Raw genomic sequence first — 14,846 nt, forward strand, 5'->3', positions numbered from 1 at the left:
GAGAGGTCAGGAAGAAGATTGCAGGTTAGGAAGGCGGTGCTGAGTTCGAGGGATTTGACTGAGACAAGGTGAGGGGAGGGGAAATGAGGAAACTGGAGAAATCTGAGTTCAACCCTTCTGGTTGGAGGGTTCCTAGGCAGAAGATGAGACGCGCTTCCTCCAACCGTCGTGTTGCTATGGTCTGGCGATGGAGGAGTCCAAGGACCTGCATGTCCTTGGTGAAGTGGGAGGCGGAGTTGAAGTGTTGAGCCACGGGGTGATTGGGTTGGTTGGTCCGGGTGTCCCAGAGGTGTTCTCTGAACCGTTCCGCAAGTAGGCGGCCTGTCTCCCCAATATAGAGAAGGCCACATCGGGTGCAGCGGATGCAATAGATGATGTGTGTGGAGGTGCAGGTGAATTTGTGGCGGATATGGAAGTATCCCTTGGGGCCTTGGAAGGAAGTAAGGGGGAGGTGTGGGCGCAAGTTTTGCATTTCTTGCGGTTGCAGGGGAAGGTGCATACCCAATGCCTCTCCCCCAAGTCCCTCCTCTCTATCTTTTATCTTAGCCTGCTGGGCACACTTTCCTCATTCCTGAAGAAGGGCTTATGCCCGAAACGTCAATTCTCCTGTTCCTTGGATGCTGCCTGACCCGCTGCACTTTTCCAGCCATACATTTTCAGATAGGACAGAATTAGGCCGTTTGGCCCATCGAGTCTGCTCCACTATTCGATCTAGCTGATGTTTCTCAACTGCTCCATAACCCTCGATTCCCCATCTAATCAAGAACCTACCTCAGTCTTAAATACACTCAAAGACTTGGCCTCCATAGCCTTTTGTTGCATTGAGTTCCACAGATTCACTACCCTTCTGAAATTCAGCTCTAAAGGCCATCACCTCACACTGAGGCCACGTCCCCGGGTCCTAATCTCTTCTGCTTTTGGAAGCATCTTCTACACCTCCACTCTCTCTCCAGGCCTCTCAATATTCTATAAATTGCAAACAGATCCTCCCTCGTTCTTATGACTACCATCAAGTACAGAACCAGAGTTCTCAACTGTTCCTCATAATGACAAGCCATTCATCCTGGGATCATTTTTGCAAACCTCCTCTGGACCCCCTCCGATGCCAGCATGCCCTTCCCTAGGTACAGGACCCAAAACTGCTCACAACATTTCAAATGCAGTCTTATACAGCTTCAGCAGTACATCTCTGCTCTTGAATATCAGCATTCATTTGAAGAGGGCTGGAATTCCATTTGCCTTAACTGCCATCATGAACCTGCATGTTAGCCTTAGGAATCCTCGTTCAGGGTTCTCAAGGCTGTTGTGCTTCAGATTGCGAAACCTCCCCCACCAATACAAAATAGTCTGGTCTTTATTCTTCCTATTAAAGTACACAATCTGACACTTTCCTACAATGTATTGCATTTGCCACTTCTTTGCCCATGCTCCTAATCTGTCCAAGTCCTTCTGCAATCTTCCCACTTCCTCAACACCACTGTCCCTCCATTATCTTTGTGTCATCTGTAAATTTAGCAACAATGTCCTTGGTTCACTCACCCACGTCATTAACACACAACATGAGTAGCTGGGGTCCCAACACTGACCCCTGCAAACATCCACTAGCTGCCAGCTGCAATCTTGAGAAAGACTACTGTCTGCCTTTGATCAGTTAGCCAATCCTCTAACCATGCTAGTAACTAGACCCTATTACCATGGGGTCTTAACTTATTTAGCAGTCTCCTGTGCTTGTATCCTGTCAAAGGCCTTCTGGAAATCCAAATAGATCATGTCCACAGGTTCGCCTTTTTCTAAATTGCTCATTACCTCCTTAAATAATTATAATATTTGTCAGATGTGATCTCCCCTGGATGAACCACGCTGACTCAGCCTGATTTTTACCACGTACTTCCAAAGACTCTGCACTTATCTTTAATAACGGTCTCTAAAATCTCACCAACTGAGGTTCAGGTTAACAGACCTATAATTTCCTGTTTTCTGCCTCCTTCCCTTCTAAACAAGGGTGTTAGATTAGCCACGAATTCAAGTGTCCTCTCCGACTCTCCTGAAATTAGTTAAGTGATTCCTGAAAAACCCACACAATCTCCATGTCTCACCTCCAGAAGTATTTGGTGTAATTCGTCTGGTCAGGGTGATTTAACTACCTCCTTTTTGAGCAAGTAAGTTTTTTTTTAAAGAAAGGAGCTAAACTAAACCATGTATGCAGTTAAATTCCACATATAGACACTGATCTAAAGAAGGTCTTAAACGACAACCTTCAGAAAAACATCATTTGGGTAACAACTTCCTACTTTATTTTGAGAAACTTCGTTATTTTTCACTAACCCAGTTTTCATTCGTTTTACTGAAACAAAAACTATGCTTGAAACATTAGGTTTCAAACAAAGATTAATCCTAGTTTCTTCGAAGATTTAAAATCTCGGGTAAATTGGGTGCAGTTTCTATTATATAACAAAAATTAAAACCCACTCCGCCGTTAAATGTCAAAACTTCATATGAAACAGTTCGCTATAATGGGGCTCCGCCAAAATTTTTGTTTAAAGACGGACACACGTCACTTTGGGGAGAATGGAAAACAAACTTTGCTACCAAGTTTAAAAATCCTTTATGACTCCAGCAGGGATAATTTTTCGAGAATACTAATTTATTTTTCACAGCGGACGAAAGATGTTTAAAGTCAGGCTGCAGATCGCTCCTGGATCATTATGGAGCGAATATTATGGGTAAGCCAAGGTGGAAACAATGAATATTTCTCACAAAAGCGAGACCCCAGCCTTTAAAAAGATACAAACTTCGTCAATAAACTTTACTATGATTGTGTCAACGTAGTAAATTAAGCCGAGGAAATCTTGCGCTGTTAATTTACAGATTAATCGCAGTCCTGATTTTAACACAGTTCAATCCAATACAAAAGGCGGCCAAAGTCTCCATTAACCATTTCAGCCCAGGGAGGCTTCAAAGCTAATTCTTTTATTAAGACAGGCCTGGACTCAATCTTACCAAAGCAGACGAAAAGTTGGCGAATCCTTTTCGATGAAGATCTGTCCGGATGATTCCTTAGCGACTCTCGAAACCCACCACCCCAAAACCCAAAGCTCCAGCAAGCGCCCCGCGGCCGCTCTCAGCTACACATTTAAAAAGTGCGCTTCCGTGAACGCCATCCAATCAGAACACGCCAATCCCACTTCCCTCTTTCCGATTGGTCTGTAGCTATTTGGTGCGCGGTGTTTGCCGGGAGCGTTGGTAAAGTCGCTGTTTCGAGGTGAAGGCCCGGGGGGGGTCAGCGGCGGCCATGTTGATAAGGGAATAATCCCCGGATGTTAGGGTGGAAATGTTGTTCCTACTTTTATAAAAGTGTCTTAAAGGAAAGACAAGTTTCAAATGTAAACATTATAATGTGGGGATTCAAGTTTTTAAAATAGAGAGTTTACTTTCGTTGTTAATATCCTTTAACTATCGTATAATTCCATGTTTCTAATGGGACGTCAGCAGTAAATTTGTGTTGACTTCCTCACCTAAAGGAGGGTTTGTATTAAATTCAGGGATGTAGGTACAGTGGTAGGTAATTGAACATATTTTGACTTTTGTATCCAATGCTATATTCGAACATAACCAGAAGGTAAACAACATTTGTGCAACAATTTTAAGGCAGATGTTTTGTTGAGGTGTAATTAAACAAAAATTGACAAATCGCAAAAGAGGGAAATGTTATGTATGGGAAGCCGAAAGCTTCTTCAAAAGAAGATTGTGAGGTAGGGGCCGGGTAAAGCATAAAACTGTTAGAATGCAGTCTCATCTCTATAATGATATATGCTGCCTCAAGATTTGCAATCTGTAACCCCATTTGGGGTCCTGTCCCCAACTAAGAGATTTCAAGGCTTTGAAGTGATTCGAACACATTTTTAAGATTTATGTTTTATTCTTTCATGGGGGTTGATGATAATAACAGATTTTGTTTATCCCAAATTATATTTGAGATGGAGAGCATGAGTTACCTTTTCAAACTGCTGCTGGTCATCTGTTGCAGTAAGAGGTATAGTAGGGACAAAGGATGACAACATGATTCCAAGTCAGAATGGTGTTTGGAGAGGAATTTGCAGGCAGTGGTAATCCCTGTTTTCAGTCCTAATCCTTCTAAGTAGTTGAGGTTTTAGTTTTGTTAAGTATTGTCAAATACTGTGGTATTTAACATAACTGTGGTACGTTATGTAGGTGGTACAAACTTATCAATGTGCATCAGTGGTGAAGAGTCAATGTTGAAGATGGTGGATAAATTGCATTCAAGAAGATCTCTTTGTCTTGAATAATGTTGAGCTTCGTAATTGTTGTTTGAGCTGTACACATCCAGTCAAGTGGAGACTATTCTGTCATATTTCTGGTTTGTGCCTTGTAGATTTTAGACCAGCTTGGAGTCAGGAAGTGATTTGCTCACTGCTGAATCCCAACCACTGACTTGGTCGCGTATCCACTATATTTATATGGTTAATCCATTTTCTGGTAGATGATAACCCCCTAGGATGTTGACTGTTGGTAATGCTATTGACTGTCAAGGATTCATGGTTAGTTTATCTGCGTTGTTGGAACTTTCCATTACCTGCTACTTGTGTTGTGTAAATGCTTTCCTTCTTAGTCATCCCATTGGGATTGAGATGACTTGATGGTTCTGGTCATGGGTTCTGAGATGACTGATAAGTCCAATGCATAAAATGCAGAGTAGTAGTTGTTTGGAGGTTTGTGCACTCTCTTGAATGCCCCAACTTCACTTTTGAATGTTCCTGAGAAAAACTCCATGCCTTTTTAAATGGATTTTCTCCATTTTGTTGGTCATAAACCAAAAGCATCCGTGACCAAGGGTCAGCAGGGATGTTTGAACTCTTCATAGATATCTGGACGACATCTTTAAAGCATTTCAGTTGTCCTCCTGGAAGTCTTCTGCTTTGCCTGAAGGGTTATGGGGATAAGGCCGGAAAATAAGTTGAAGAGTATCAGGTCAGCCATGATAATGTTGATGGCAGAGCAGACTGAATGGACCAAATGGACTACTCCAATTTTTTATAGTCCAATATCAAGCATGTACATTTATGAATGACATGTCTTGCCCTATTGCTAGCACTTCAATGCTGGGCATTTTGCTTGGGAGAGGACACTGCATTCATTTGTCTGTCTTACCACTAGACTTGCAGCATATATATATATACATATGATGAATGCTCCTTGTCACGTATTAGCCCCTGCCTGATTGCTGTCCAGTCTTTCTGCATAAGGATATAGATTACTGTCATAGTGGAGTACCAAAATACGATGTCTTAATGAGCGGGCATTTAAGGGTCAAGCATGTTGCTATGGGTCTGGAGTCACACAAAGTAAGAGTGGCAGCTTCCCTTTGTAAAAGACATTTCGTGAATCAGATGAAAAGACAATCCAGAAATTAAACTTAAAAGAAACAGACTGCACCAGAAGGAATTGATGATAGAGTGGAGATAACTTGATCAACAATTTTATATAGAGCACCAGCAGGATTCCTTTCTAAATCATGGGGGTATGTGAATTGTATTGTGGGCAATTATACTCTATCTTTATTTTGGAAGTTGTACTTGTTTTTGTCCATTCCTGTGAGCAAATTAAGGGTGATGGAATGTTTATTGCAAGACCATCTCTTCTGCCCCGAGTTGGGTATTCCCAAGCAAGTTAAGAATGTGTCCATTACATTGAAAAATGAATGAACGGCAGCAAACAAGCTGATATCTTGGACATTAATGAAATGGAGAGCTTGAATCTGTGCTTTGCCATGTTCCTACAATCTAGAGGAGGAAATTAGAAAAAAAAATTATAGTTGGAATGATCCCTTCTCAGTTCCCTCATTTCATGTTTTTAAATACAACAGTGATCATGACATTCTTTTTCCCGGATTCAGTTTGTCAGATCAACTTCAGCAAAGAGAATCTTCCCTTTGTCCCCAAATAATGCAGGTTGATAAGTGCTTTGTTCAAGCAGTTAACACCTTCAGACATGGAAATCTCTACAGAATCAAACTGGATTTCTATCTTGTGCACAGAGGCAGGAGCTATTATTAAGCATGCTTAAAAAATGGTCACATTAACGTGCAAGCCAGATTTCATAAATATTGGGTATCTGTGAGGGGAGTGAAAACTAGAAGTAGGAGAAAGGTTTTTTGTGAAAGGAAGAAATTAAATCTTTTATTCAAACCAGATGCTGTTTAAAAAAAAATATAAAGCAACTCAGGTGAGAAAAGAAAGTGCAGCTCCTATAGTTAAGATACAGCCATCCATTTATTCAGTTCATTTACTGCTCCATCCCTCATCATGTCTTTTTGACTTTTAGGCTTGTCTATTTGTGGGCGGCATGGTGGCACAGTGGTTAGCACTGCTGCCTCACAGCGCCAGAGACCCGGGTTCAATTCCCGCCTCAGGCGACTGACTGTGTGGAGTTTGCACGTTCTCCCCGTGTCTGCGTGGGTTTCCTCCGGGTGCTCCGGTTTCCTCCCACAGTCCAAAGATGTGCAGGGTCAGGTGAATTCGCCATACTAAATTGCCCGTAGTGTTAGATAAGGGGTAAATGTAGGGGTATGGGTGGGTTTCGCTTCGGCGGGTCGGTGTGGACTTGTTGGGCCGAAGGGCCTGTTTCCACACTGTAATGTAATCTAATCTAAATCTAATTTATTCCAATGCACTACTAGCCAATCTCTCGTGTTCTTATCTAAACTTATAAGGCATCCAAACATTATTGCCCAGATTTGAACTTGTACTGATGTTAGAAAGAGCTTTTTGAGCTCCTTGTGACCATTTGACATCTCAAAGTGCTTTACAGCTAATGAAGTGCTTTTTGAAGTTTAGTCATTTTTCATTAGGAAACATGGCAGCCAACTTGCACACAATAAACTCCCTCAAACAGCAGTGTAATAACAACCAGTTAATTGATCTTGATTGACCTTCTCTTTTTTAGATTACATTACAGTGTGGAAACAGGCCCTTCGGCCCAACAAGTCCACACCGACCCGCCGAAGCGTAACCCACCCATACCCTTACATTTACCCCTTACCTAACACTACGGGCAATTTAGCATCGCCAATTCATCTTTGGACTGTGGGAGGAAACCGGAGCACCCGGAGGAAACCCACGCAGACACGGGGAGAACATGCAAACTCCACACAGTCAGTCGCCTGAGGCGGGAATTGAACCCGGGTCTCTGGCACTATGGGGCAGCAGTGCTAACCACCGTGCCGCCCACATCTCTTGGATGAGAGATAAATGTTGGCCAGGCCAGGAAAGGTCTTCGATGAGATTCAACATGGGAAGCTGACAAAGAAACTAAAAGCCCATGGGATCCAGGGTCACTAGGCAAATAGGATTCAAAATTGGCTGAGTGAGAGGAGGCAGAGGGTGGTAGTAAAAGGCTGTTTGCGGGACTGGACTCCAGTGTGTAGTGGCAGACCACAGGGATCAGTGCTCAGTCCCTTATTGTTTGCAATATTCATAAATGATACACAGGTAGATGAGAATGTGGGGTGGTGATATGTAAGTTTGCAGATGACATAAAAATTGGCTGGTTGCTCGACGGTGAACAAGGAGATATTAGATTCCAGCAGGATATAAACAGATTGATCAAATGGGCAGATCAGTGGCAGATAGAATTTAACCCTGATAAGTGGCAGATGGAGTTTAATTTAGATAAATGTAAGGTGCTGCATTTTGGGAAAGCAAATCTTAGTAGGACCACTTAATGGTAAGGTCCTTGGAAGTGTTGCTGAACAAAGAGTCCTTGAAAGTGGAGTCGCAGGTAGATAGGATAGTGAAGAAGCCATTCGGTATGCTTTCCTTTGTTGGTCAGAGTATTGAGTACAGGAGTTGGAAGGTCATGTTGCAGCTGTACAGGATATTGGTTAGGCCACTGTTGGAATATTGCATGCAATTCTGGTCTCCTTCCTATCAAAAAGATGTTCTGAAACTTGAAAGGGTTCAGAAAAGGTTTACAAGGATGTTGCCAGGGTTGGAGGATTTGAGCTATAGGGAGAGGTTGAATAGGCTAGGGCTGTTTTCCCTGGAGCGTCGGAGGCTGAGGGGTGCCCTTACAGAGGTTTACAAAATCATGAGGGGCATGGATAGGCAAAATCTTTTCCCTGAGAAGGGGGAGTCCTGAACTAGAGGGCATAGGTTTAGGGTGAGAGGAGAAAGATATATATAAGAGACCTAAGGGGCAACTATTTCACTCAGAGGGTGGTATGTGTATGGAATGAGTTGGCAGAGGAAGTGGTGGAGGCTAATACAATTACAACATTTAAAGGCACCTGGATGGCTATATGAATAGGAAGGGTTTGGAGGGATACGGGTCAGGTATTGGGTGGGACTAGATTGGGTTGGGATATCTGGTCGGCGTGGATGGGTTGGACCGAAAGGTCTGTTTCTGTGCTGTACATCTCTGTGACTCTAAGTGTGAGGTGATATACTTTGAAAGAAAGAACAAAAGTCCAAGACTAGAGGACACAGGTTTAGGTTGAGAGGGCAAAGATATAGAGAGACCGAAGGAGCAAGTTTTTCATGAAGGGGACAGTGGGTGTGTGAAGTGGGCTGCCGGGATGAGGATGGAGACTGGTATAATTACAACATTTAAAAGGCATCTGCATGGGTACATGAATGGGAGGTATTTGGAGGGATATCAACCAAATGCTGGCAAATGGGAACCAGACTAATTTAGAATGTCTAGTCAGCATGGACGAGTCAGACTGAAGAATGTGTGGTAGGAGCATCTCGGAACTGACAGCCAGACTACTGCGACCCCTAGGACTCATAACAAACCAACAGCCACGCTCAGACAACAACTCACCAGAACGAAGGACCCGATACCCAACATGAGCAAGACGAATGTAGTGTACAAAATACCATGCAAGGACTGCACTAAACACTATATAGGACAAACAGGAAGACAGCTAACAATCCGCATACATGAACATCAACTAGCCACGAAACGACACGACCAGCTATCCTTAGTAGCCACACACGCAGACAACAAGCAATATGAATTCGATTGGGACAACACTACTATCATAGGGCAAGCCAGACAGAGAACAGCCAGGGAATTCCTAGAGGCATGGCATTCATCCACAAACTCCATCAACAAACACATCGACCTGGACCCAATTTACCAACCACTACAGCGGACAGCTGAAACTGACAACCGGAAGCTGCAGGGACAGACCACTATAAACACTGGAGGAAACATCAAAGCAGCGCTTCGCAGGAGGTTCCCAAGCACTGATGATGTCGCCTAGCCAGGGGACGAAACATTTGCAACAAAAACTTCCAGCTCGGCGAACAGAACCACAACAAAGATTATAAGAGCAGGGAGGTTATGATAGGACTGTACAGACCTATCTGATCTTCACACGATAGAAAGGATGTGATTACATTGGAGGGGTTGCAAAGGAGATTCATAAGGATTGGTGGGATGGAGTATTTCAGCTATGAAAATAAACTCAGGTTGTTTTCTTTGAAAAAGGTTAGGTTGAAGGAGGACCTGATAAGATGTCTTAAGGTTATGAAGAGCAGAGTGAATAGAAAACAGTGTTCCTTAGTCAAACTGCCGATATTTAGGTGGCATAATTTTAAAGTAAGAAGCGGTTTGAGGATAATCCTTGGTGGTGGTGTGGTCTGGATTGCACTGCCTGTGTTGAGGTGGAAAACCTCAACCTTTAAAAAGTACTTGGATGAGCACTTGATGTGTTATAATATTCAAAGCTATGGACCTGGTGCAGAAAAGGGGGAAACAGCGTAGCTAGTATATTTGTGACAGAACAGACTCAATGGACCTGTTTATACACGATGATTCTATGACATTATGGATAACTGTCCTGTTTTCTTCAAAATAGTGTGACCTTATAAATCCACCTTATCAGGTGCTTGATGTTATCTTGATTTAATAGCTTATCCAAAAGGCAGCACATCTGATAGCCCCTCAATACTGCAGTGAAATGTCAGCCTTAATTTTTGTCATCAAGCCCTAGGATTCTGAGGCAAGAATGCTCCCCCAGCTGAGCCACAACAGTAATAAAGTCCTGTTCACCCACTGCAACTGTGTTCCCTGAATTTTGATTGAGCCAACTACCTGCATTATTACGTCAATGATATAGACTGATGGGTTCTCCCACTCTATTGATCAATAAGCAATGCCTCCATTTTAAAAATATTATCTTTGTTTTCAAATCCCTCTTTACATTTACCTGTCCTTATCTCTTTCAAACCTCAAACCTCTAAGATATTTGTTCTGTTCAAGTTCTGGTGTCTCAAACTTCATTTTAATTTTTTGACCAATGGATGTTGTATCTTCTCCTGTCAAGGGAGTAAGCTCTGAAATCCCCTTCATAAATCTCTACTTCTTTGTCTGCCTTTCACATACTCCTGAAAACCTGTTGCTTTGACCAAGATTTTGGTACATGCCTAATTACAATCCTGTGAACTGACAGGATTTTCAAATGCTCTGAAGTTGTTATATGAATGCTTGTTGCTGTTCATTCGTTTGAAAGGTTGGGATTGTTTAAAATTAACTCTTTGCCTTTCCATCCATTGAAATATATGTAAAATAGGCCTGCTGTACTTTTCCAGCATCTCACACTTGCCTCTAATCTCCAGCATCTGCAGTCCTCACTTTCACCTAGTTGATTTTAATAACACAAAGCCTGTGCACTCATTAACATTTTAAACCATCTTTTTGTTCCAACAAAAATTATGGGGGACAATTTTAACCTAATGTGCTGGATGTGTCAAGTGTAACACCAGCTTTACATCCTACCCACTGACAACATGACTTTAATGGAGAGTTAAGTTCTGTTAAGGTGCAAGAGTAGAGCTGCTACCAATTCCAGTCCCTGTTTCTTGATAACCAGTAGGTTTAACGTATCCTGCCAAGATTCGAGTGTATGTTATTCATCTTTCACTAATTAAAATAAAAGGTGTAATTCTGTGCCTTGGAGACAGCTTGAATAAAATTTAATGAACCAAGTGTTCATTACTTGTAGTAATAAGATTTGTATATATTTGTGATACCGTTTAAAAAATAGAATTTCCTAAAGTGGTTTCTCAAGTAGTTCATAGATGTATTAATATAACACATGTCTGAATTCCACCAGGCTAGCCACCCCCAGCTTATTCTGTGCCAACTTGATCCTTAACCTGTTTCCATAACATGTCCGACTGCTGAATGGCCAGGGACTGGCCTCCAGCATGGATACCCCTCAGACAGCCAGACACTGCTGGTCACTACCACCATGGGTTTCACTCCACTGTGACAGCAATTGGTTATGATTGGTGCAAGATGAATGTTTGTTAGCAGAGGCTGATCTCCAGTTGTCTCAGGCTGTGAAAGCAGTGCTTAGATAAAATCTAAAGATAAGATTTGATGACAGCATTGGGAATCTTTTTGTCATCAGTTATTTTACAAAATAATATGTTTCTAAATTTATTTTGTGTATAATTTATACACTTGCTGTGCTTTATTTTTAGATGTAACAGACTATCTGTTCCATGTTCGTGATACAGAATGATGTCGACTGAGGATCTAAATGTTCTATGGCATTGTTTTACACTTTTAGTAAGCAAAAACCCAAGGTTCATTACGCAATGATCTGTGACATTGCGTATTGTCCAAAATACAGAGGAACCTTGATTATCTGAAGGACACGAGCGGGAGCTATTTTCTTTGGTTAATTGACTTCCGGATAATTGAATGCCAGATAACTTGGTTCAGCCAAGCATCGGGACCTTGCGATCTTGCCGGATAATCTGAAATTTGGATAATCGAATGCCGGATAATTGAGGTTCCTCTGTATACTGTGCAGTCTGAGACATTATGAATATGCAGAGAGAATGGCTTTGTGTAATATATTGTGCAAGCTCAAATGTTGATTGATTAACAGGAAACACATTTTTCGGGGTTAGTGGGCATTGTTCAGATTGAAGAAGGGTTAAAAGTAATGTACATTAAAGATCAATCCTGGGTGCTCTTGTGTTCTTATTTTGGACTGAAGGAGGGGGCTAGTGAAAATAAAGCATAATCTCAATTTGCTGAGAGCACAAATTCGGGGTTTACTGGTCAGCAAGTCAAATTGTGAGGAACCTGAGAAGGACATGGAGCTATCGAGAAATAAAAAAAAGTAAGGGTGGAGGTGAACAGAGTGATCTCACACTGTAAATGTATAACCTTTAGTTAGAAGAATGAAAGGTGATCTAATTGAAACAGGCAGGTGAATGTCCTTTTAAAAAAAATTAAAATGCCATAATATTTTGAGTTTTATAATTAGAGTGTGAGTGTACCAGATTAAACAAGTAATGATAAATTTGTACAAGGTAATGATTAAACCATCTGTGTAATTTTGGATATGCTATTTTAGAAGAATTTTACAAACAGCGATTATACAGCATTGATTCAAGGATTATGTCAGGGACAGGAAACTATACCATATATTATAGGAAATACTTAGGATACAGGAATGTTGACTTTGAAACAAAAATGGTTAAGATAAAACTTAATTGATATTTTAGACATTTTGAAGGGCTAAAGGGAAAGGTTATTGCATTTGGATAGACAATCAATGATAAGGAGTTATCAATTTAAAGTTATCAGTAAGAGAGTGAGAAAAGGGCGTAGAAGCCATTTGTTTCCTGAAAGGTTTGCTTGAGTTTGTCACCAGGAGCAGAAAGAGCAGTGTGGTTTAAAGATAAACTTGATGAATATTTAAATAGATAAAGGTCTTATGCTATTTTAAGGCAATGTGATTAATCTTAGATTGCTCAAGGGAATATCTGCCATTTTAAAAAAAGAGCCAAGTGAGATTATTCTGTGATTGACAACATAAAGAATGAGAGCAGGAGTAGATCATACAGCCCTTGAGCTTGTTCCATCATTCATTAGGCTCTTGGGTTATCTTCGACACCAGTCTACGTTTCTTGATCTATCCTAATATTCAAAATTTCCTTCAAATCCAAAATCTACAGATTGCAAACTTGGCTATGCTCATTGACTGAGCTTCTGCAGACTTTAGGGGTAGAGAATGACATTCACAAGTTTCTGAGTGGAGAAGTTTTCATCTGAATCTTAAATGTCTGATTCCTTCCTTATTGGGAGACTATATACAACATTTAAAAGACATTTGGACAGGTACATTGATAAGAAGGCTTTAAAGGGGTATTGACCAAATGCAGGCAAATGATAATGGTTCAATTTAGGAAATTTGTTTGGCATGGGTGAGTTGGGCCAAAGGACCTGTTTCTGTGCTGTATGACTCTGTGACTATGAGACCATCTCTCCCCATTCTACATTTTCAAAGTCAGGAAAACAACCAATTTGCCCTGTCAAATCTTCTGAGAATTTTATATGTTTCAAAGAGATCACTTCTCATTCTTCTAAAATCTGGGGGATATAAACCCGTTGTACTTAATCTGCACAGATAGGAAGACCCTGTTGTCTTGGAGATCAATCTAGTTCTCTGGCAAGTTGCTTAGTTATATTGCTGGTCAATCTAAGGGCATGGAAGTCAGTTATTGTGGTTTTACTATCTGGCTAAGTTGATATTATGACTTAAGTTTAGGCCCTTCTTTGCTCAGAAGCACAGTTCCTTTAAGTGAATTGTTAGAAAGGTTGATACGGGCAATTCCTCAATTTACCCATTGTTGAAGTAAGATATTTCAATGATTCCATGTTAATGGTGTTATGACCTGAGTAGGCAGAATGCGTTTGTAATCAAGCCTGACTACTGAGTTGCAATGTTAATATAAATGTTTTGATTTAGTTACTGAAATGATCAGTTGTTTCTTTTCTGATCCTAATATCCAGAATAAAAGACACTTTTAGTAGGTTCCTTTAACTCAAAAATAATCTATTTATTATAAAACATTTCTAAAACCAGGTGGCAAAACTATACCAATAAGACAGTTAGATATAGTAGTGGAAGTAGGCCATTTGTCTGACCGAGTCTGTTCTGAATTCAATGAGCTTGTAGTTGATCTCATAATCCTCAACTCCACTTACCTGTCTTTTCCCCCATAACTCTTGATTCCCACGGGCTCTTATGAGGTAGCTGAACATGTGGTACCTTATCAATGTGTTTTGGAAGTCCAAATATAATAAATCCATAGGTTCTCCCTATCTATCCTGCTTGCTACCTCTTCAAAGGATTCTAATAAATTTCTCATACATGATTTCTGTTCATGAAACCATGCTGACTCTGCTTGATTATATTATGTATTTCTAAATGCTGTGCTATTACATCCTTGATAATATTTTCATCGTTGAAGAGTGTGGTGCCGGAAAAGCACAACTGGTCAGGCAGCATTCGAGGAACAGGAGAGTCAGCATTTCAGGCATAAGGCTTCATTGATCCTGCATGGAGTCTGGACATCTGCAGTCCTCACTTTCTCCTAGTTGATTATAACCTTACTGCGAAGCCTCTTCCAAGGATGCCTACCTTGAAGTTCTCCTCCTCCTCTTCATGGATGTCAGTGAGTCTCTTTCTTACTGCACCCCCCAGGTCATCTCCTCTGCCCTGAAGTTCTTCAGCCACATCCTGAAGCAGACTTGCTACCAGAGCCACATCTCTTTCCTCAGCGCCTGCCTACAGAACCGACTGCTCCTGCGTGGACTTAGGACAACATTCAGACAATCAGCAGTCCTCATTTTCTCCTAGTTGATGATAATTTCCCCAATAACATATATTGAACTCTGGTCTATAGTTACCTGTATTTCATCATCTTCCCCCTTTGAATATATGTGTTACATTGGCAGTTTACCAATCCTCAAGGGTTTCCCAGAATATAAGGATTCTTGGAAAATTGCTTGCG

At 41.2% G+C, this 14,846-nt stretch overlaps 1 protein-coding gene across 1 annotated transcript in view; it reads right to left on the reverse strand.

Moving 5' to 3' along the window:
• The window catches only part of kif11 (kinesin family member 11), a 42,054-nt gene extending 38,936 nt beyond the window's left edge, over window positions 1-3,118 (reverse strand). The window contains exon 1 of the mRNA XM_043712495.1: window positions 3,001-3,118. The gene's annotated coding sequence lies outside the window, so the exon portion shown is untranslated. The remainder of the gene's footprint in view (window positions 1-3,000) is intronic.
• Window positions 3,119-14,846: the final 11,728 nt, after the last annotated feature.

The sequence above is a fragment of the Chiloscyllium plagiosum genome, chromosome 22 (assembly GCF_004010195.1).
Source record: "Chiloscyllium plagiosum isolate BGI_BamShark_2017 chromosome 22, ASM401019v2, whole genome shotgun sequence".
Taxonomy (NCBI): domain Eukaryota; kingdom Metazoa; phylum Chordata; class Chondrichthyes; order Orectolobiformes; family Hemiscylliidae; genus Chiloscyllium; species Chiloscyllium plagiosum.